At 42.7% G+C, this 22,599-nt stretch overlaps 1 protein-coding gene and 1 long non-coding RNA gene across 2 annotated transcripts in view; one reads left to right on the top strand and one right to left on the bottom strand.

Annotated features, from left to right (window-relative positions):
* The window catches only part of FAM53A (family with sequence similarity 53 member A), a 71,118-nt gene extending 56,933 nt beyond the window's left edge, over positions 1–14,185 (bottom strand). The window contains exon 1 of the mRNA XM_042053187.1: positions 14,164–14,185. The gene's annotated coding sequence lies outside the window, so the exon portion shown is untranslated. The remainder of the gene's footprint in view (positions 1–14,163) is intronic.
* Positions 14,186–15,130: 945 nt separating this feature from the next.
* The window catches only part of LOC121676524, a 32,861-nt gene continuing 25,392 nt past the window's right edge, over positions 15,131–22,599 (top strand). Inside the window, exon 1 of the long non-coding RNA XR_006020494.1 lies at positions 15,131–15,304. This is a non-coding gene — a long non-coding RNA (uncharacterized LOC121676524). The remainder of the gene's footprint in view (positions 15,305–22,599) is intronic.

Here is a 22,599-nt window from a genome sequence, read left to right as displayed (position 1 = left end):
GAAAGTTTCCTACAGCTATAAAGTTATCAATCAGTGTTTTGGGGGATTGGTACTAAAAGGGGACACCTCAATTTCCAAAAAATTATACTTCATGAGTCCTCTCAATGCCCTTTATAGCACCCCTTTATTTTCTGAGGTTCTTTACAAAGAGTTTTTAAACAGTGCATTAGAATAAGTTTCTGACCAAAAGTGACAAAGAGAGGAGAGTTTATAACCCTAGTCTGTATTCTGTAGAAACTGTTTCACAACTATCTAGAAAACTCTGTTTAAATTGTAGTTGTTCTCCCTGAAGAGTTCAGATGTGACAAAATAAAGGCTTAACACCACACTCTACACATTCCAGAACTCTGAACAAACAAACCAAAGAACCCAGTTCCAACATTTGCCATTTAGAGTTTCTCTAAAATGACTGAAGACAGATTTCCTGAGCTACAGAATCTCTTCACTTTCTCCATGCAGTGCTTTCATAAACCAGTTTTTATTAGAAGGAAACCTCAATATTATGAGGTGTTCAAGCTTCGATTAAGACTGACAACTCCAGCACAAAACTCCAAAAAGGGACAAGAAAAACAGGCTAGAAGGGATCCTTTACATCAACTGATGGCCACTGGAGACAAGATTTTCAGATATTCCACAGGCTCTAGAAGCACAAGGAATATCAAGAGCTCAAAACTTTCTCCTGAAGAACATACATCACTTAATGAATGTCCAAGGCAGGACTACAGATCACCATTTTAAGGTCAAAAACTAGGATTTGGGTTGGTAATGTCTCCAGAGATAGATGAGAATAAATATTAGGTCCACTTACCTCAAATGCAGAAAATCACTCCTGAGCCCAGAATTTCACTGTTTTGACCCTAAAGCATCATCACTAAGACCAGCTGGTCACTAAGGCAGCTGAGAAAAAACATAAACGGCTACTAAAATAAGGCTGCATCCTACACACTCACTTCTACTCCATCTCCCACACTTCAGATGCAAGAGCTCCTAAGAGAAGGAAGGGAAGCCTCATCCATCACAGCCTATGGATTCCACTTTACTTAAAACAGGCAGGTGATGTATTGGAAAGAGGTTAAAGGTAATACTTTGGTATTACCTTTGATAGTATGGTTTCCCTTCCTTAGCTTTACAATTCACCCAACTTGGCTGAGAAACATACAAAACAAAGGCCTAAAATAATTTAATACATTTTGATTACACACAAAATATTTTACACAATGAACTGCTGTCTGTAATAAATATACCACCTTTTACTTCTCAAGTGTCAGTGGTTTGGCTTTGGTTTTAAACCAAGATGAGAGTCTCCTTCCAGAAAGGAAAAAGGGTGGAGATAGGCAGTGTTAAACCTTTGTCACAGTTTATAAAGTACATGTCTCAAAGCAACAGAAGTGGCGAAGCAAGCTCAAGAGACTTTTTCCAGGTCATACCTAATTAAAGCAGGGAATATATCACTACAGAAAACTAGGGCTAAGAATTCAACTCAGCCAGAGGTTAAAGCATTTTTTATTGCCAACTCCTATCAGTAAGAAGTCAGTCTCTCAGGTTTAAACCTGTCTTTCACACCTGAAGACCACTAATACTCACATCACAGACAAGTCATCCTGCATCTTTTAAAGCATCTATGTCAGATAGGGCAACAGACTAGCTGTGCCTTGTGTCTGATGCTGTACAAAGATGCTGTTCCAAGATGCTTATGTTACTTACGTTCTTTCCTAAAATAATCCACCACAATGACAGGCAAGGATTTCAATAATTTTGCTGAAGAATATTTACATCTGATCTGTTTGGAGTTCCATTTGAATGAGCCATCAGCTCTGTCCCACGACCAGTCATCTCCCTGCAATGTGAGAATTGGACTCTTTCTCCTCAGCCCTACTGCAGAAAACCCAAGGCTACAGTGTGATATTGAGGAACAGAAGCCTGATCTACTGAGGCTTGAACATACGAACACCAAGTCCTCGGCTTTTGCCATAATTATGAACTAAGTGAGTTAACAGTCATTATTTCAAGACAACACTACTCAAACCAAGAGCTATTGCCTGTTTAAGCAATTCAGAACAAAACCTAGTGGGCAATCACCACTTTTTTACTGTAACTTTCAGTCTATACTACTAAAATCTCAAAGCTCAGGTCCTAGCAACAAATTAGTTTCACCCCCACATACTGCTTTTATAAATTATGCTATTTAAAACCAATTGAAGTATTTACTTCATAGACAAAGCCTCCAGCAAGATACAAAATTCAGACTCATAGTAATTTATACTGATAATATTAGTGTTTGGAGAAATCTACCTACCTAGCAGACTTTCACTAAAGTAAGTCATCCAGACTGTACAAGACCCATGAGATTTCATTTTTCTACTAAGGCTTGAGGAATAAAAAAAATAGATCAAGATTAACCAGCCCTACTACTGAGATATTTGCTTCACTCCACCAGTTCAAAAAGCCAGAGGAAGAAAAATAAAAATAATGAGTAGTATCACCTACTTTATCTCAGTGTCTGCCCTTAAAACTGAGAAGTAAAACAGGCACATATGCATACTTTAAAAATACCCAGGGTTGAAAAAATAGCACTGACCCTCAACTCATGTGGCAGTGACAACGACTACCCCACGCACATCCGGCTTCCCTGTGATAGAATGGAATAATATCAGCACTGAAGTACTGTTCTATTACCAAAGCCTATGGGCTTGGAGCTGAGGGATTATACAAATCTCTTCCATACATCCTGCTCCCAAAACACACACAGCTAATAAACCTCCTCCTGTTTGCCTTCAGGTTAATTCGGAGGAGTTTCAGACATCTGGTTGGCTTGTTTAAAATAAAACGCCCAACTAGTAGGTTTGTTTTTATGATCCCAAGTGTGAAATGTTCTTGCTGGAGGCCTTAGGCCAGGTGAAAACCACTTATGTAAAGATACTACTTCATGGCATTTCAGGGATCTAATGAGCTATATAATCTGCACACAGGGAAGACTCCCTTCATCAGCTTGCATACAACTATGGAAATTAAAAATGAGGAACCTATGGTAGTCCAAATATTTTTCAGTAAATAGTACAGCTGGTGAACTGCAGATAGCACTAAATTTAGAACTCAAGTTCTGAGCAGCATTCTGTAAATATCCATACATCTCAATGCTTACAGCAACATGAAGCACACTTCTCCAAGCTTTACTGTCCTAATTTTTCATACTATGAGTAATATTTCCTTCCCATGACAAAGTATTATCCCCAATTTAGCAATTTAAGAAGAGTGTATCTTTGCTCAAAATTGTAACTCTCCAGAAGATCATTGTGCAACTATACTGAATGAGCATATGTATGTGTATATACTTATTTTAGCAGTTCACAAGTACACTGTTTACATATCTTCATATAAAACCCTAGAGTATAAAGAAAGCAAATTACAGGAGACGTTTGCACAACAGTAAAACTCTATGCAGGCTTGCACAAAGTGGTTAAAGCTTGCTGCTACATTATCTGTGTGGAAAGAGCATGGAAATGCATTGAACAGATATGAAATATGGTGTGTAGCTGACAACCAAATTCCATCTCGTGGCCCAAACTTGTTCTCTATCATGGCTCACCATCTGTAATTTGTTACTGAAGAAACCTTAATTCATCTGGCAGGAGAAACCACCTCAAGAGGTGGCACAAAAAGATGGCAAGTTCTGCAGCACCAGATCCATTAGAATTCAGAAAATAAAACCCAAGTACCACACAATTTTCAAATAGCAAAAATTTTGTTTTAAATAAAGACATCTTGGTATCACACTACAAGTACCAAAACTGAATGGTAGTATGAAGAATTTCTTGTTGTTCCTATCAAGTTAATTATTTGTTGCTTTCCAGCTTCTGTTTTGCACATATCATGAGCTTTGGAATGGTGAAGCCTCTGAAGGGATCTGCATTACATATAATCTGCTCTACATGTGAGCCCTCAGTCAACAAATGCCCCAAGTATGAGCATACCACAAATTAAAGTCCATTAAAATAATGGAATGAAATACGAAGACAAAAGCAGTACACATCAATACTGTGTGTGCTTTCACCATTCAATTCAAACATTACTTCAAGTGTCACCAGGGACATCCCTTTTGCCAGACCTATTAAAGGTACTTCAATAAAAATTAGTTCAGTTGAGCTATGCAGCTCTTACTAGCTCACTAGACTATTTCAAAAGCCAGATAACTACTTTGTCTCTATGCAGTCAGCCTTCAAGCAGCACAATGAACAGCTGGATTCAGGAAACACTGTGTTAGAGGTCAAGACACAAACCAAGGGGTACACATTGCAGTAGGTATTTAGAAAAAGCATTTGTAACAATTACATCAACTAAAAGAAATCCCATGAGACAAAGTTACAGCACATAAGAGAATGGAAAAAAAGGTGAACTACTTTAGCACATTAGTATGATTGTTTTTTCTTTAAATACTGGAAGATCACCTTTGCTTGATGGAAAAGCTTAATATATTCTGTGTACTACCTCAACACTATCTGAGATTCAACAACTCATTGCTTCTACAAGCAAATTCTGTGGAAAGATTTACTTGTCAAAGGGGATTTACAGAAGTCACCAGAACTCCAGACTACAAAGCTTACTTGCAGACTGGGCTACAAAGCTTTAACGTAAAGCCATGCCCCTGTATGGGAAGCAAACGGGCACAAGGCGCCAATTAGTACACAAGTACTGTAGACCACACTTCAATCAGTATAAGCCAAAATTACTATTTTATTTGAGCACAAAAATGCCAGGCGAAAAATGAGCATTGAGGAAGGCCTTTACTTTTAATCTTCCCTGACTGGGACAGAAATTTAGCAGTTTTTGAATGGCAGCAGGTAGTCACTTGGCAAGTTCAGCACAGAATATTCACAGACAGCAACTGTGCAAGGGAGGACATGACCAAGAGTGTTTGGAAAGGAAATGGGACCTCCCACTTGGGTAGTTACCTCTACAGACTACAGCATTCTGACAAGATCAACTTTGGTAATCAAGCTGAAGGACAAAACAGTACAGTCAATGAAGTCAACAGTAAGAGAGATGCAAGTGCGTCCTTTTAGCTCTTCACCTGAAAACTCAGTCTTTCAAAAAAATCTTTCAGTGCTGACAAAAAGTGTTAGTTAATTTAAGCTTCCTTTAAAAATAAGCCTCTGAAATGACATCTGGGGTCCTGGCATCTTCACACATGCAAAGGTTAAGCACACTCTAGTCTGCATAAAGCAGTAACATCTTTTCTGCTGAAGATCTGAAGAAAACCACTGCATTAGGGGAAGTCGCTGGCTGAACACCTGGACCCAAGAAGTACTGAAGTGATAAACAAGCTTTTGACAGCTGCAGCCTTTCCTGCAGGTGCAACAGGCATTTACTCCATTGCAGTTTGGTTCAGTTCAACAGCTAGTTTAGAACTCAGAACTAGGTTTGGTTTTATTTGATCAGCTTGAGCTCCAGCAAGAAAAGGGCAAAGGGAAGGTCCCCCCAAACTAGTTCCAAAGTTTAAGACTGTGTATTTAACAGGACTATAAAGTTTAATCTCAAGGATACATGGCATTTTGCAATGTTAGTAAAATTTGAGTATCACACTTAATACAGAAAGACCTGCCACAACCATGAATACACCGTGAAAGAACTTTTCTGAACACAGCTCCCCCATAACCCTGTTTAATGTCTGTAATACTTACAAACAACTATTAATAACTAAGTACACTCAGCACACATTTCACCAGCCACATTTGCCTTTAACTTCCCAATACCAGGTGATGCTGCCTTACTGTTCTGGTAACATTTTGTGGATTCAGAGTGGTCACTGAGGCAATCCCATCTAACAAACATTCAATATCTTTAGGATTATCAGAGTTTCTAAACCTCTGCTCAATTTAACATTGCAGCATGATTTCAAAGGATATCTGTCCATCTCCTTAGAGCATTCATGGAAAGAATGGTTGGAAGATTAATTATTCCAGCTTGTAGCCAGGCACAATAAAACTTTTAACTACACTCAAATATATCTGTGTGATGAGAATAAACTGCTACACGTGCAGGGACTATAAATAAGGCAATGATAAGCAAGTCTAAGGGAATTACTGAATGGCAGAAGCGTAAAGAAAGCTTACAGGGAGAGGTGCTAGAGAAGAAACAACAAATAGCACTTACAGAACCATGTCAAACAACCCCAACAGAGACAGGGCTCAGAGAAATCCACTTCTATGCAGCACATGATTCATTATGTGCATCGAGTTCAACAGGGGAGATGATGCAAGAACTAAGATTTCAAAGAGAGAAAATTGCACCTATAGAGATGTCAACAAATACTTACAAATACAAATCCAAGAAAAATACTCTAAAGAAAAGCTGTTCCAAATAGTGGAGCTTATCCTTCAACACGTAGCTTGCAATGCAAGAGCAATTTCATCTCAAGAATGAATAGCTTCAAAGAACCCTAACTACAGATGACTTCAGCCACCCTGTAACACGTGGAATTATTTGCAAGGTACTAGATTTAGGCTTTTATGTGATATATTTAAATACAGACAGAAACAGGACATGGTTAGGGGTTTGGTTTTTTTTTTTTTTTTAAAAAAAAAAGGTTTGGACATCAGTTTGAAGTTAGGCCTTTGTTCCATGCCTGCCTTCAAAAAAAGGTCAAAATTCATGTCACTGGTCTCCAATTCCCCCACATTCAAGTAGAGCCTCTGGGAAGAGTGGGAACCTTTTGTGAGCACTAAACAGCTACGAAGAGGTGTGCAGCACCCACCTGGCTCACTGGGACATCAGTGTAACAGGGTTTAGGGACAGGGAGGAACCTGTGATCTCACATACATAAATTTTACAGATTTCTGCTGCTGGGAGGTAAGCAAAGGCTCTACAGCAAATGCAATCCTTGGGGGACAATCATAGACAGAGCAGTTCCCAGTGGTGTGTGGGAGAACACACAGAGCAGGAACCCAGCTCAGTTCCATTTCTATGCTTCCCGTGATCTGCTGCTGGCAGAGGAGGCTTATTATATGTAGGAGAACAGCAGGAAGGACTGCAAGACAGCCTTAAAATTCTGCATAACTTCGACAAGTTGGAAAAATGTTCTGCAAGTAATAGGATACAAGTGAGTTCTGAAAGGCACGCTCAGGCAGGATTAAATGAACAAACAGGAAGGCAAGTTCTTCAGAAGAAAGCTGTGAGCTAGGTGGGATCAACAGGCTGACCTTGAAATGAGTGTTAAGCTGGTGTAAAAAAGTCAAATGTATGGGGATGCATAAACAGGAATATCAGCTCCAGGGCACATGAAGCCATTTTTTCACTCCACTCAGCACAGTCTCAGCTGCAGTACAGACTTGGGCTTTGAGCAGCACACTTGAAGCTCAATGGGAACTAACTTAAGCGAACAACAAGAATGGTTAGGGCTGAAAAAAAACATGACCTCTCAGGAAGACCTGAATACAAAAGTTTTATTTAGGACAAAAGTATCACAAGGGTGGAGGGCAAACAGATGGGGAAACAGGAACATTACAAAGAACAGTTCAAATATTTTTGAAAGATTACTTACAACAGGGGAAGGAATAGCTGCCCTTTATGTCCAGGGAATTAGGCAATAAGCTTGACCTGCAGTAAGGAAGATGTCTGGTTTCATATTCAGAACAAGTTTTAATGCTGAGGACAGCAAAGCACTGGACTAAGTAGAAAGAAGAGCTGCTCAGGCTTCTGTTATGAATCACATTAGATGTGCAATACCAGTATGGGGCAGGAGACTCACAACCAGCCTACACCTTTCACAGCCCTAATTTTTTTTTTTTTGAATGATGAACTCAGTTTCAAGTCCCTGTAATGTTTTTGCTTATCCTTCTACAGTGAATGTTGAGTTTCAATGAACTAGAAGTTACCTTTCTGATTTTTCAAATTAAAACTTCAGGTTTTGCATAACCAGGTTATTTTATTATTACCAAAAGAAAGTACTACCTTCCCCATACTTCCTTCACACAGGAATAAATCCCCTTCAATCACCTCCCATGGCAGCATGCAAGTTTCAGCAATATTGCAGTATTCTGCTGCATCTTTCTTCTGACCAAGAGAAGCCAGAAGCCCATTACTTGAGAAAGACAGGCGTGCTTTGCCTTCTAACAGCCCAGCAGGGTGATGTAATGGCTTTCACTGATGTGGTGTCAAGGCACCGTCACACAAACATGTGTGCACCTTTTACACCCACTGCCTCAGGCTGGGCTAGAACTTCCTGAGGATGGAAAATGCTGCACACAGCAGCCAAATACTCCAAAATAAAAACTAAGATATGAAGCATTTTACAGATGAGGAGCTGAGGTAAAGAGCACTAGTTACAGCCAGTCAGAGTTCCCATTTAAACTGCAAAATCTAAAGTCACTAAAGCACAGAAGAGTTAACTCTTAAGAACTCAAGCATAAATAGACCACCTAAAAAGCATAAAACATGACAAAGTACTATCCTTTTTCATCCTCTGTAATAATTTGGTACTACAAGCATTCATCCAGGTACTTTCCTGCTTTATTAAATGACATTCTTCTGATTTGTAGAGCATGAAAGCAGAAGAGCAGCAACAGTCCACCTTACCCTCCTGCAGTTCAGCAATTTCTTATCCAAATATTGAACCAGAAAGGTCTGGTCAGGATGGGGCGCTAATGGAAGAAAAGGATGAAGTCAGCAGGCACATGTGTAGCCAAGCTCAAGAGGACTACTATGCATCCTGAGAAGGGAACAGGCCAAGCACCAGGCTGGAACTGGAACACACTGGCTCATGTTCCAGTGCCAGCAGAATCTCTAAACCAGCAACACCCCTGCTGTCTCAACCTTTGGTAGCCTCTTACAACAGGCAGCAGAACTTCAGCCTCCAAAATACTCACACTTCTCAAATTCATCAAGGTTCAACTTTGTTGTTCCATTTCATTGCTTTTAAGAAATGAAAAGATGAAGTGCTGGGTACTTGTTCCTTTCCCCCTTCCCACTACAAGAAATACATGCTGTACTTCAGCTGGTTCATGTAAGCAGTTCTTATATGCTGTTTTCATTACCCCTCTCTCCTCTCATTTACTGAATACTGCAGCAAATAATGCTCTAAAGCACAGCAGCAGTCTTCAGGCATGCTCACACACCACTACCCTCCATTCCAACAGATAGCAATGAATTATTTGCCACTACCATCACATTGGGATAACTGGGCAAAGAAATTCCCTTTTTAAAACTAGGATTGTAATTTTAACTGTCAGTTTATCAAAAACACTATACAAACATACAAATAGGTCTCAGGTATCTAAATGGAGACCAGCACTTAAAAAAAAAAAATCAATAAATCACAGCCTCCAACAGACCATAGATCAGAAGTTTCCTATGTTATGAAAACATGATACAAAAACCACCTGCAACCTCAATGGCCATTTACATATTGACTAAGAAATGCTGAGCTGCAGAAGGCAGAACCCGAGATCCAGACCCATCCTACCTTAACCATGTTCCCACAATTCTGCTTTATAACTTACATCACACCTGAGGCTCCAAACTTTAACCTCTTCCATATTTTGCATACTACTTTTGTACAGTGGAAGCTGATAAAGCCCCAGGGTTTGACATATCCAAATGACACACAGCTTTTGTCACTTGCACCCTTCCTTAAACATGATAAACTTTCATCTCTCTAAAAACAAAGGAGGTCAGCTCAACAGAAACCTGGAAGGAAGACAGAAAAGTGCATTTTTCATTGGGAAAGCACAGGGAGTTAAAGGAAAAAAACTTTAAAACAAGAATTTTCATTATAAACAAACTTTTGAGGGTAGAATAAAGAACAAAAATATCATACAGTATCCAGTCATAACTGTATGAGATGGATGAATACTTTACCAAGACAAAAAATCGAAAGCCACAATTAAGAAGGTGAAACATAACATGTGCACAGCACTGAAGGAATGATTTAGAGCCACTGACATCAACACAAGCTGTGCAGAGCAAAAATTAAACATGCTGCAATAATAATGTGAACTGCCCAATTAGGTTAAAAAATACATTTACCCTAAAAATTAAAAAACCTCCTAAACCCCTTGAAGGCATTAATGCTGTTCACAATGTTATTTGAGATGCAAATTAGGGACCTAAAGTTAATATAGCACCAACAGAAGTTTCTATTATTCCCATTCAGGCTCAAGGGAAGGCAACAGTAGAGGAGAAGCTACAGCCCTGTTGTATGAGGTCTTATTAGGACAGTAAAGGTTTTCCTTCATTTTTTATACCCTCACTTTAATGTAGAAATGGGCAAGTTAAGAATGTGATCTTTCATAACCCAAGAAAACTGAAGTGAATTAACAAACAGCAAGTCAGTTGTCAAGGCTGGCTGGATGAGGGGAGTCTTAAGGAGAAAGAAGTATTTCTTTAAAAAAATGGAATTCAGATCCTGTCTTCCAGCATCACAGATCCCAGGCTGAAGCACAGAAGTAAAGGTATAGACAGTGGTGCTGCAGTTATTTCTTTGACTAATCTCCTGTACCAGCTGGGTTCCAATTTTGAAGCTCAGCAAATGCAGAAACCGCTTTCTTCCATCTCAAATGCCCTCCCCACAATGAGGTGTAGGTCTTGGTACACAGAGTCAGTTTTGCAAATGACACTTCTAATGACAGCTCTAGGCAAAATAGTGTTTGATTTCACACCCTTGGCTCTATCTATACAGACAGACCCATACACACTGTAGAGCAGGGCAGTTGCCATCACTGGCACTGGATGTCCCAAGCTCTGGACCTGATACATCACTGACAGAATTCTCCCCAGGGCCTTTTCTACAGTTTAATTTTCACTTAAAGAAATGTTGTCATATCAGGTTCAGAGCAATGATGTGAATATCAGGTGATCAGAACCCTTGATCTTACTGTTAACACTCAACATGCAAAATGTGGCAGCTGCATTTCACCAAAATACTCTCAAGTTCAAACAGCAGAAAGCCAATTATATTCGTTTTGTTTTTATACCTCAAAAAATATCCTAACTTCGTATTACCTTAAAACATAATATTGAACTGCTTGCTTAAAAAACAGTGCTGTCAGTAAACTGAGAGCCATAACCCAGATAATGTACTTAGTAACAACCCTGCCTACTTCCTCCCCTCAACCTAAAAATTAGCAGAAACATGGCCTTCAGAAGTTATTTACGCCCACTGCAAAGCATTAGCAGTTAGCTGAGCAGCTTCTTGCCAGCTTGCTAATGATATTATTCCCCAAAACAACCAAAAAAAAAAGCCGAAACAGCACCACACGTAGAAAGGACTATGCTAAGAGCTGACAATTACCTGGATTTCAGGTTTCTCCATCCTCAACAGTACCAAAATATCCAGCTGGATCACCACAAAATCTTGTGGAGCAGCCTAGAAAGGAGTTAAGAATATGCCACTCTCCCCCTCCCCCCCCCCTTTTTTTTTTTTACAGACCTCCTCTGGAGTGAGAAGAAAATCCTTAAAGATGACCGTTTTCTGAAAATATGACTGTCTCAACCACCCTAACAGAGTGTTTACAGTTAAGAGAAACCAACAAAGTGAAGGTGTTTTTTTTTTTTTTTTTAAGCAGACTCATCACTGGATTGCAGTACTTCAGTGCTAAGATCTCGTTAAGGACACAAACTTCATGACAACCAAAAAGCACACTCTCCATGTCAATGGCTCCCTCACAGGTGTAGTAGAGTCAAGAATTTAAAACTTACCTACCAAGGAAGTATCAGACCCTACACTGACTTCAACTACCTGTATTTCTAGGATGAATTCCTTCCTTAACATTGAACAGGGCTTCCTTCTGCTGATTAACCCTTCCTTCAGGGGTGCTCATAAAGCCCTCCACAGGATTTTGTGAGTAGTTTCAGCCCCCCAGTAAGATTATGTTACTTACAATATCTAAAGTAAAAGCTGCAGATAATTCCACAATGCACAGGAATCTCTTCTATTTGAAGTACAGTACCTGCAAAACCACTCTTACACAACTAGCAGATCTCAAGAATGCAGTAATCAAAAAATAGTCCAAGAAGTTTATTTCACAAAAAAATCAAAATTACAGTTAAAAGCAAGCAAAGCTTTGTCTAAAAAGAAAGCACAGAACTTGTGAGCTTGCTGGGGAGAGAGAAGCTCACTGTTGCCAAAATACAAAATTTCTGTTTATATTATGACCATCAACATACACAGAAAGAAATGTAAATCGTAACATAAATACTAATATTTTCCACTAAAGGCTTAAGGAGACTTGTTACTAGTATTTAAGACAACTCAAAGCAGAACCAGAGAGGACAAATTCTTAGAACAAAACTCAAACCCAGCATCAAAAAAGTGGAGGAGCAAGGAAAGAATTGTGTTTGGAAAGTTTTAAGTACACCATGATTCTAAAGGGAATAATCTATCAAACCACAGGAGGTGACTAGAACTGCCATCATCACTGCTAACACAAAGGAATGTAGATTGGGGGCAGGCAACAGAGGAAGGGGGAGAAAGCACAGAGAAGGGAAAAGGAGAAGGAACTAAAAAAGGGAGCCACAGTAATGGCTACCAGACTCTCAAAGAATTCCTAAAGGAAAGGATAAATCCTTCAAGGTTTTGTTTTAAATAAAGCAATCCATGCAATATATTGCAGTCTTCTCAGTATAGTCAGGCTTTCAGTTTATCTGCACACCATATTTTCATAAATATAGTTTTACAACTCTACTAAACTTCCAAAGCTTAACACAATGGTTGCAAATATATTTCTTCTTTCAGTCTCCTCATTCTTCTGAATCATAGTACCCTGCAGAAAAACAGCTTTTCAAAGGGAAGAAGGGAAGTTTAACCATCCTGAATTTAAAATATCCCTTTACAATTATTTAACCAACTTCAATCCCCCAGTTAAAGAGACAATAACTATGGGTTACGCACTGGCAGGTAAAGGCCGCTAGAGGACTGCCAGATTACCACAGGAACATCCCAAAAGGGCATCATATCGTTAGGGGCTGATCTTGCAGATCACTGTTTTGAGCTGATGTCTAATAGGCAGCATTTACTTCCATATGATGAAGAGTAGCATCTTGCTACTGATGCAAAAAAATAGGGCTCATTAAAAATAGCAGACATGTTAATATGAACAGTATTTCACAGAAATTCAAAATTGTGTGAGTGAATAGTAGACCCATTTTCTAGTTCAGAGTTCCACCAGCTTATGTAGAACTACTTGACACGTATGTTTTAGTCTCCTGGCTCAGAGTGCAATTCTTCCAGGCGTTTTTGGAAGCTCAGTAACTGTAAGGATACAAGCTCTTTGGGCTTGAACAATTACACTGCACCTCCAATAAAACCAGATCAAGTAACATGCTTCATCAGGAAAGTTTTTGCTATTCAGCAAACATTGTGCTCCACATTTCATAAGCCCGACTCAAAGCAAGCAGACCATTCACAATTAAAACACACCCAGAAACATTTCAGCTTGCCACAAGAGAGACAAACTTACTGGTTCTTGCCAAAAATGGCAAATTTTTCTGACAAAAATATTTTTTGTCAGGCAAATGAACGAGAGGTAATGCAATAATAAAGGCGGCAATAACTGCTCTCAGGAGCTAATTTTAATGTAAGCACAGTGAACCAGAAAATGGATTTGACCAGCTGGCTCAACTCATCCCCAGGCCTAGCACTCATGGTGAAAGCCAGAGACTTAACGGGTCAGAATCACCCAGCCCCTCTCAACCCTGCAACCCCAAAGCTGAGGTGCTGCTCCAAAGCTTCTGAATGCTGGGATGGGGATGTCATTCCCTAAAGGGGAAAATGCCTGAACTATTCCATCCCAACCCCAGGAGTTCAGATCCCTGAGCACCAATCCTGAGAAGCCTCCACAGCAGGTAGCTGCTCTATCCCATAGGACCTAAAGCGACCTGCTGAAATAGCACACCGAATTTCAACCATACATTTCTATCCAGCCTCCCAGCAGGCCAGAAGACATTTAATAAGCCAAATAACCAGAACAAAGCCATGTTACTGCCCTTAGAGAAGCTAGGATAACACAAAGAGCCCATTCACTCGCCCACTGAGCCCAACTGGTCGTTAAACTTTGGGGCCATAAACTAGAAATCAACTTTCCTATTGCAGAGGAGAGGGGAAGGAAGAAAATAACCACCGCTTCCACCCAGGAATCATTATGGAAGGCAGCTTTTGTGAAAAACACGCACCTCCTCAGAGGTAACTCTATCCTTGAGCCAGACAGGGGGGAATCGCCTCAAAATCGCCGGGGTACGTGCCTGCAGACATGTGTTTGCAGGGCAGCGGCACAAAGGAATGTCCGAGCCCCGCCAGGGCCGGGCACCTTCCCTTCCCCGCACGGCCGGGCCAGGCCAGGGCCTTGGGAGACACAGCAGCGCCGCGCAGCCGGCCCGGATTCCGCCCCAGCAGCGCCGATCAACGCTAATAACTTCATTTCGGGGGCTTACGGGCTTTCTGCCCGCCGGCGGGGCCTCCGGCCTCAGCGGGCGCACGGCAGCAGCCCCGGCGGTGCGGGGGGAGCGCGGCCCGGGCCGAGCACCGACAATAACAACAAAATGCACAATATCCACAGCGCTTTACCTATCTATCAAGGTAATTGGAGGGATGAGCAGTCTGCAGCCCTGCGGCAGCAGGAGGTGCCACTGCGGGGAAGCGCAGCCTCGGGGTGACACCCCCGCCCCGCAGGGACCCCCGGGCCGCGCTCGCTGCCCCGCCCGCCCGGAGCTGCGCGGAGCCCGCGGCCTCCCGAGCTCCGCGAAGGGGTCCGAGGATGGCCGGGCCGCCTGCCCCTCTGCCCCGCACTGCCTACGGACCGCCAGCGGGGCTGCTGCCTGTCCGGCTGCTGCCTGCAGGGCTGTTATTACCTGTCCGGCTGTTGTCTGCACGGCTGCTACCTGTTACCCGCCCGACTGGTGTTACCTGCCAACCGCACTCGTTGCCCCCCCCCCACACCCCGTGCCCCACCACAGCAGCCGCCGGTACCTGCGCGGCCGCGCCGCCTCCCCCGCGCCTATGCACCGGGCTGCTCAATGGCAACCGAACAAAACACCGCCGGCCACGCCCCCTACACCGCCCGCCCGCGCCCATTGGCCGCGCCGCCCGCCCGCCGAACCTTGACCCGCTCTACCATTGGCCGGCGCTGCGGCCCGGCCCCGCCCACAAAGGGGCGGGGGGCGGGCTCTGCCCCGGTCGCGGCGGGGACGCGCAGCTGTGGTGCCGGGTGCGGTGGGGAGCGCACGCCGGACTACAGCCCCCAGGAGGCCTTGCGGCGGCACGCCTCTCTCATTGGCTGGGCAGCGCGCGTCCGCAGGGGCGCGGGTCGCCCGTGGGGTAAGATGCGCTTCGCGCGCGGGGGGTGATGATGTCATCGCGTGCCCGGATGGAGCCGCAAGCGGGACGCGCAGCCTGCTCCTCCTCGTCCTCGTCTTCTTCTTCGTCTTCCTCCTTTCCCTCTTCCTCCTTCTCTTCGTCCTCTAACAGTTTCCCTTCCTCCTCCTCCTGGCTCTTGGAACCCTTTCTGCCTGTGCTCATTTTCCCCCCGGCCTCACTGTGGATTCTGGTGCGTGGGAAATTGTAGTTCATCTGCTTCCACGATCCTTGTCCGTATCCTTGGCAGGGATTTGGCTCCATCCTTGTAATCAGTTTTTGTTCGCAGAATTCCCCACTGAAAACAGGTTATCTCTGAAGCATTTCAGTGCTACATCCTATCCAAACTTAGAAAATATATATATGTATTTTTTTTTTTTTTTTTTAAGAATGAAGTCATTATAATGTGTTTGCCTTTCACACCAGGCCGAGGTGCGGCGGGACCAGGGCTGACACCCGCGGCCGCCGCCAGAGCCCCCCGGCCCAAGCCGCTCCCGCTGCTCCCGTTGCCTTCCTTGGAGCCGGCGCTTCCCGGCGCCGTGTCCGTGTGCTTACACTGCCCTCTGCTTGCCCGCTCTCTGCTTCCCGTCACACCCGCCGGGAATTCCTCATCGCCCCCAAAAAATGGAGGGCAGAAAGCCGCCCAGCATCTGCTGCTCGCTCCACAAGAAACGTTCCTATGGGAGCTTCTCAGAGGCGGCCGTGAGTCAGCCGGAGTGAGGAAGTGGGATGTGTTTGGACAACAATTACACCGTGCACTTGTCAGGGCAGAGGCTGCTTTATGTGGGTGCATAATCCTTAACGTCATGAGAAACCAAACCCTGATTTACTGCTGCCCACAGGCCTAACATTAGTGCGGTGCAGGTATTTCTTATTCACGGTAACTGTTAGCAAGCTCTTCGTGTCCCTGTGACAACCATCTGTTGTTTCAGCCTTCTGCAACCTGTTCTTCTGTGTTTGCACATGGAGTAGTATTTCACTCACCTTTCCTTCGACGCACGAGTTTTTCAGCTGAATTTACCTTATTGCCCTGTGAGATTTTGCTGAATTACAGGACAATGCTGCGATAGGTATCCGAGTTAACGTCGCAATGCAGAGTCCAAACCAAAATTGTATTCCTGGGAAATGCTTACTTTGGCTAGCTTACTTTCAATTTTTAACCTTAAGAGACCAATAAATTAAACCCAATTTTATTTTAAACAGCATTACCAGGTTTTGCTGCTGGTCTTCATCACTGTCCTCCCATCTTTTGCACTCTGTACAACCCCACAGTACTTTTTTCACATAGTTTTCCAAGATTCCTCTCCCTGATTATACAATGAATATTTAAATCAGTGTTCCAGTTCTCTGTAAGATCAACACATACCTCTCTTCAGAAAGATCTTGCAGGCGATTACAGGTACACAGAAGAAAGTACACAGGCTTCTCCCATAACTCAGCCCTGGCTCTTGAAATGCTTTGTGATTGTGCTCATTTTGCTCCTGGCCTTGTTGTGGATTCTGGTGCATGGGAAATTGTAGTTCATCTGCTTCCATGATCCTGTCCGTATCCTTGGCAGGGATTTGGCTCCATCCTGTAATCAGTTTTTGTTCGCAGAATTCCCCATTGAAAACAAGTTATCCCTGAAGCATTTCATTGCTAAATCCTTATCCAGATTTAGAAATAACATTTTTTTTTAAAATGAAGTCATGATATAATTTGTCTTTCACAACCATTATAAGTATTCCACTGGAGTAGAGCAGCTCAGAGGTGAGATTTTGACGTAAAACTGTTTTTCCTTTACCTATGACTTCAGCCATTTCCACAGTTTTCAAGCATTAGTGTTTCCAAGATACTTTCCACCAGACTCCTATACTATTTATGTTTCAAGCAGGGTAAAACCAGAGGGAACTTTGTGTATTTGAAATTGAAGTTTCTTGATTGCAACTGTTCAGTCACAGCCGTGGCTGCAGCGCTGGGGGAGGCACATGAAACAGGCACAGCTGCACTTCCCCAGCAGCCAGTGCTGCTGCTCTCAGCTTCCACAGGCTAGGTATTTCCATCTAGGCAAAACTTTGCAGGAATTAAACTGTCTTGTGCATTAGATAACTCTCTGAACTTCTTTCTCTTCTCCTGTAACACTCCCCTGTAATTAATTACTCCCCTGTAATTTCTCCCCTGATTTATCACTTTCCATTCTCCTCTCCAACTTCATCTGCTTTTTTCCCAATGTGGCAATGGCTCTATACTGGCTTCTTCGGGGGTGGAACTGCTTTTACCTCTCTGTAGTCCAAACCCAGGTGGGAAGATGGATGAGCCTTTAACTAGAGATATCACAGAGGAGGTACTTCCTATGATCCCAAAACTTATCATATGGGCAAACCACATACAGTGGTCAACAGAAACTACAGGACGGGGTGGGAGACAGGAGTGAGTGATCATGTCTGAGACAGGGCAGGTGGTAGCTCTAATCAATGTCACTCAGTATTCAACCAGAGTCTTCTTTCATTTTATACCCAAGAGTAAAGCCCTGGCAGGGATCCAGTTTATAATTCAGATCTTGGTAAACACAAACCTAAATTTCCCTCATGACAAGGTTCGATAGTAATTGTCTAGCACTTTAAATATCTAATTACAAACATGCTACCACATGGTAAAGTGGTCCGTGTCTGTTCACTCAACTGTGTGTCTTCAGGAAGGGCCATCTGTTTCCAACAAAACAGTGAGACACGAATGTAGGCAGGTTTCTAAATTAAAAAGAAAAAAAAGAGAAAGAGGAAAGAAAACAAACTAAAGAGAGACACAAAGCTGCTCTTTACAATAAAGCACAACCTGAAATAGGTGCAATCAGAATGAACTTCAGGAGACAGTTTTCACCTAGGGAACCAATGGATAGCATGGCTTCTCTAAGATGTCCTTCTGAGCATTATTTTGTGCACCTAAACTGCTGCATTAAGAATATGGAAGTCTTCACTACAGCACAAATTTGGTCCATCTTGACCCCTGTGTTCCATAAAGAAATAGCAGATCCTCTAACCTCCTGTCTCCACACCTAGGTCATGCATGCAGGTATTCAAAAAAGGGAATGTTTTCCCCTCCTTAGAACATGGCAGATAGGCATGAGTGACACTCTGGCGTTGCCTCTCGGGCAAAACCAGCAGACAGACCATGATGCTACGGGTGTGTGTTACAACTAAGCTGCTGCCTATCTAGGCAAATTACCACCTAAGATCAGGAAGGGAAGCAGAGGAGACTGTGCAACTCAGTTCTTTTTTTGTTATTATTTTCATACTGTTTGTAGATAAGGAGCCCAGCAGCTATTTGATGTAAGGTCATGAAGTGCAAAAATAGTTCTGACACTCTGTAACGTGCACAACTGCTCGTAAGGGTCAGATGAGCATTTCCAACACTGTTTCAAACTGATTGCGAAGTGTTTTGCTGTGGACACTGATTAGATCAACATTAGTAAGCCAGAAGTCAGTGCATTTACTGCATACAGTGTTCTTTTAACAATGAATTACAGAAGCAAGACAAGTGGGTTGGGATAGCAGGTCTCAGTTGGGATAGTAAGTCTCAGGTAAATTTACCCCAAATAATGGTTTCTCTTCTTGTGGTAATCACTGTTGGCCATTCATCTGCTTTCCCATAAAATACATATAGTGGCAAAGGGGCCTCTGTTTTAAAAGACAAATTTACAAAGGCATGTCAGGAAGAGTCCAGATCCAATAAAATCCTTCACCGATCCTGTTTCCCTCAGGGTCACTTTGCACTCCCCCTGAGGAGCAAGGGGGCAATGTGGATTCCATCTCCTAGACCAGGGAGTCCCCACACAAGGGGGTGAAGAAAGACACTGGACTGACTCTGGAGTCTGACAGAGGAGGTACAGGAGACGCTGCTTGGGTACTGAGTTCACGGTGATGTTCTTCCTGTTTTGAGGGGATGTTTGAGCATGGCTGAGCCTCATCAAAGCTGTTTTTTACACTTCTCCATTCTCTCTGTTGAGCAGTTTCACAGGTTCTGGGCACAAGAAGAAGTTCTGCCACTAATTATATGTATCAGTTGGTGGGTTTAATGTAAACCTTGCTCAGACTGCTCAAATAGATGAAGTTCTTGTATAATGTGCTTTTCCTTACTTATATTCACAGGCTTGCTACAAATGAGATAAAGCAGTGAGAATGCTAAATAAAAAATCTGGAACTGAGAAGCAGAGCAGTGTTCAGCATCAAAATCTGAAACAAATAGAGGGCTGACATCCTGGGATGTTAGAGTCAGGGGTCTCTCACATACCACCATGAGCTGGCTAGATATTATGTTCTTAAAAGGATTTTGAAAATGTTGAGTTAATCATGACCAGATCAGTTTTTATTGGATTTCATGGAAGGGTGACTCCATCCCGTGCACTCTGAACACAGCTGACTTTTCCTACACCCAGCCTTTCACCTCCATTACCTGTTATTCCAGCTACACAGTTGCCTGTTTCTTCTAAAATTGAGCCAACTGGCCAGGATATACTTCCTTCTTCGGGGTATGAATTAGCCACCGGATTTCAGAAAGGGCCAATCAAGCTCCATGTGCTGAGCCAATACAGCATTGTTCAGCTTTTCACTGCAGTCCCTGAGGAGCAGCCTGTCTCCTGAGAACTCTAAACCACTAAGAGTTCAGCCAAAGCATCTTCTGCCTTCTCAAGTTTCTAGTCCTTCCTAAATTCATTTCCAACTGCCTTCTCTTTTGCAGTATACAGCACTTCCTTCCTAGCCCTTTCCAACACTTGTCTGTTTTTCCAAATGGCTCGTTCATGTTCTGACTGAGCTTTTTCTCAGCCCAGAACTTTTCCCCAATTTGTGTCTCCTTGAAAAAGCCAGGGGCAGCACAGGTGCATCAGGTACATGCATCCTGCTGCCAGAGTTCTCAGGCTTGCAGATTTTCTGCCAGGACAGGGCTTGCAGAGCTCTTGTGTTTCCAATACAAGGCATAGGGAAGGCATATCATTAACAAATAAATCTGATTAATAAGCCCTGTTACTTAAAGCCCACTCTGCACAACATATCACACTTGTTATGGTTCACCATCCTTGATATAGAATTTCTGTATGAGCCATTTCATCTGCTTCTCGTTTTCTATGAGTTGAGGTTGGGGGGTTTTTTGGTTTGGTTTTGGTTTTGGTTGGTTTTGCTTCATTTTGGGGTTTTTGTTGTTTAGGTTTTTGTTCTTGTTGTTGTTCTTGTTTTTGTTTTTGTTGTTGTGGTGCAGTTTTCTGTTTGTTTTGTTTCGCTTTGGTTTTTGTTTCAAGGAGACAGTAGTTAGCACTGTTCCGGTACTTTTCTGCTTTTACTTACCCAGGAATCTGAGAGAGCAATTAGCAAATTAATTTTCCTGTGGAAAGACACTGGATAAATACTTTGTGTTAGAATTGTTTATACCTGCATAGGTATTCTTTTCTTTTATTCTGACTCAAGCTCTGCAGTGAAATGGTGGAAAATGTGCACTGGGCAGTGTCATGGTGTCAGGCCTTAATATCTTTTACCATCTCTCAGGAAACAAAGATGTTTCAAACATGAAACTTCACTGGAGAACAAAGTGATTGCAAGCCAATAATATCTGTATGTCACTTCATCTCATTCCTAAATTGACTGTGGTTAGATAAAGCAGCAACTATTTTAATCCTCAAATCAAAACAGGGATTTGGGGATGAATTTTCCTTGTGTTTCAGCCAAGCAGAGTGATATGTACCCAAGATTTTAACCATGAATTCTTCACATAGATTTGTGCATACTAATCATTGGGTATATTCAAGTATTGAAGGGTTTTCTCTTACATCTTATATTTCTGGATAATTTCCCCTGCAGAAGGCAGTTCAAACACCACATTTCTACTCATGCTCCCAGACATGCCTGCTCTGCTCCAGCTGAAATCGTAGCCTGTCAGAAATCCTGTCCCAGACACAAAAATGATAGCTTGAGCCCATTGTGACTCAAACAGAACTCTTCATTTTTCTCTCAGTTTTCCCCTCAACTAACCCAGTCTCATCCCATCCAGACCCACTGACTTCTGCTGCAGTGGCTGTCTAGCCATGTCCTTTAGCCACATGAGCCTCCTCCTCCTAACTCTGGTGGCTTTATTTTGTGCTCTGTTTTTGTTGTATCAACCACATACTCCCCATCTTTTCATTCAAAGCCCTTCACAGCCTGTTCTGCCTCTATCTACCTTTCAATAAAGCAAAAGCTGTTCTGCCTCTTGAGCCCCCCAGACACTCTGAACTGCACCATAAGATCATCCAGTGTGACCTCTACTTACCTCAGGCCTTTACATTTAACAAAGGTACTCATATATTAAGCCCAAAGGTTTCAATTAAACAAAAGCATTTTCATTCTCAGGAGAGTAACCTGTGTTTCACAAGCAGAAAACAAGAGTGATCACCATGGCCTGAGGCTTTTTTATGATGACCTGAACGATTCAGGAGGTCAGCCAGGCTGCTGGCTGTAGAGGGAGGGGATAAAAAAAGACAAATTAATCTTCATGTCCCTGTTTCCCTGACTGGGAGGGAAATGTCTTCCTGACCCCCAATCAACCCTGTGCAAGGGAGCAAGAGACATCCATCAGTCCTGTAGAAAGAGGGGTTTCCTCATCACCTCCAAGTGCCCACATAAACAGTTGTGCACTTTGAACTGTGAGACATTTAGGATGTTTCTGAAGAAGGGAGGAGATAATAATGGAGCTGATACATTTTAAAATCTGTTTTAATGAAACTTGGTATCTTTTGAATTTGTTTCAAGGCTGACGGGCTAAGATGCAAGTCCTGGCTGAAAGTTTTTCTGCACTTGGGGTAGGAGAAAACCTCATGAGTTTGGGGGTTTTTGTTCTGTGTTCTCTGTTGTCTGAGACCACAGGAGCTGATGAAGAGGCCTTGTCTTCAGCAGAAATACTTTGCAGGGTGTTTTCTATTCAATTAGGTACTTCCATGAATTTTGTGCACTGTCCGAAACTGTGCACTAACCTCTACAAAATTCAGTTGAAGTTGCCCAACTGGTTTTTAATCTGTTACATCATGTACAGATACACACAGACAGGCACAGAGGACATGCAACAGTGGCTGTGTGTTATCACAGAAGCACAGAATGGCTTAGGCTGGAAGGACCCTCTAAAGGCCGTCTGGTTCAACACTCCTGCAATGATCAGAGATGTCTTCAACTTGATCAGGTTGCCCAGAGCCCCAGCCCACCTGGCCTTGAGTGTGTCCAGGAATGGGGCATCCACCACTGTGCCAGTGCTTCAGCAGCCTC

This window comes from Corvus kubaryi, unplaced genomic scaffold, assembly GCF_017639235.1.
Source record: "Corvus kubaryi isolate FWS band 111438036 unplaced genomic scaffold, C.kubaryi_AGA036_p1.0 split1-131, whole genome shotgun sequence".
In the NCBI taxonomy this organism is placed as follows: Eukaryota; Metazoa; Chordata; class Aves; order Passeriformes; family Corvidae; genus Corvus; species Corvus kubaryi.
The sequence above is the reverse complement of the archived record's forward strand: the minus strand, read 5'-3'. Positions and strand labels throughout refer to the sequence as shown.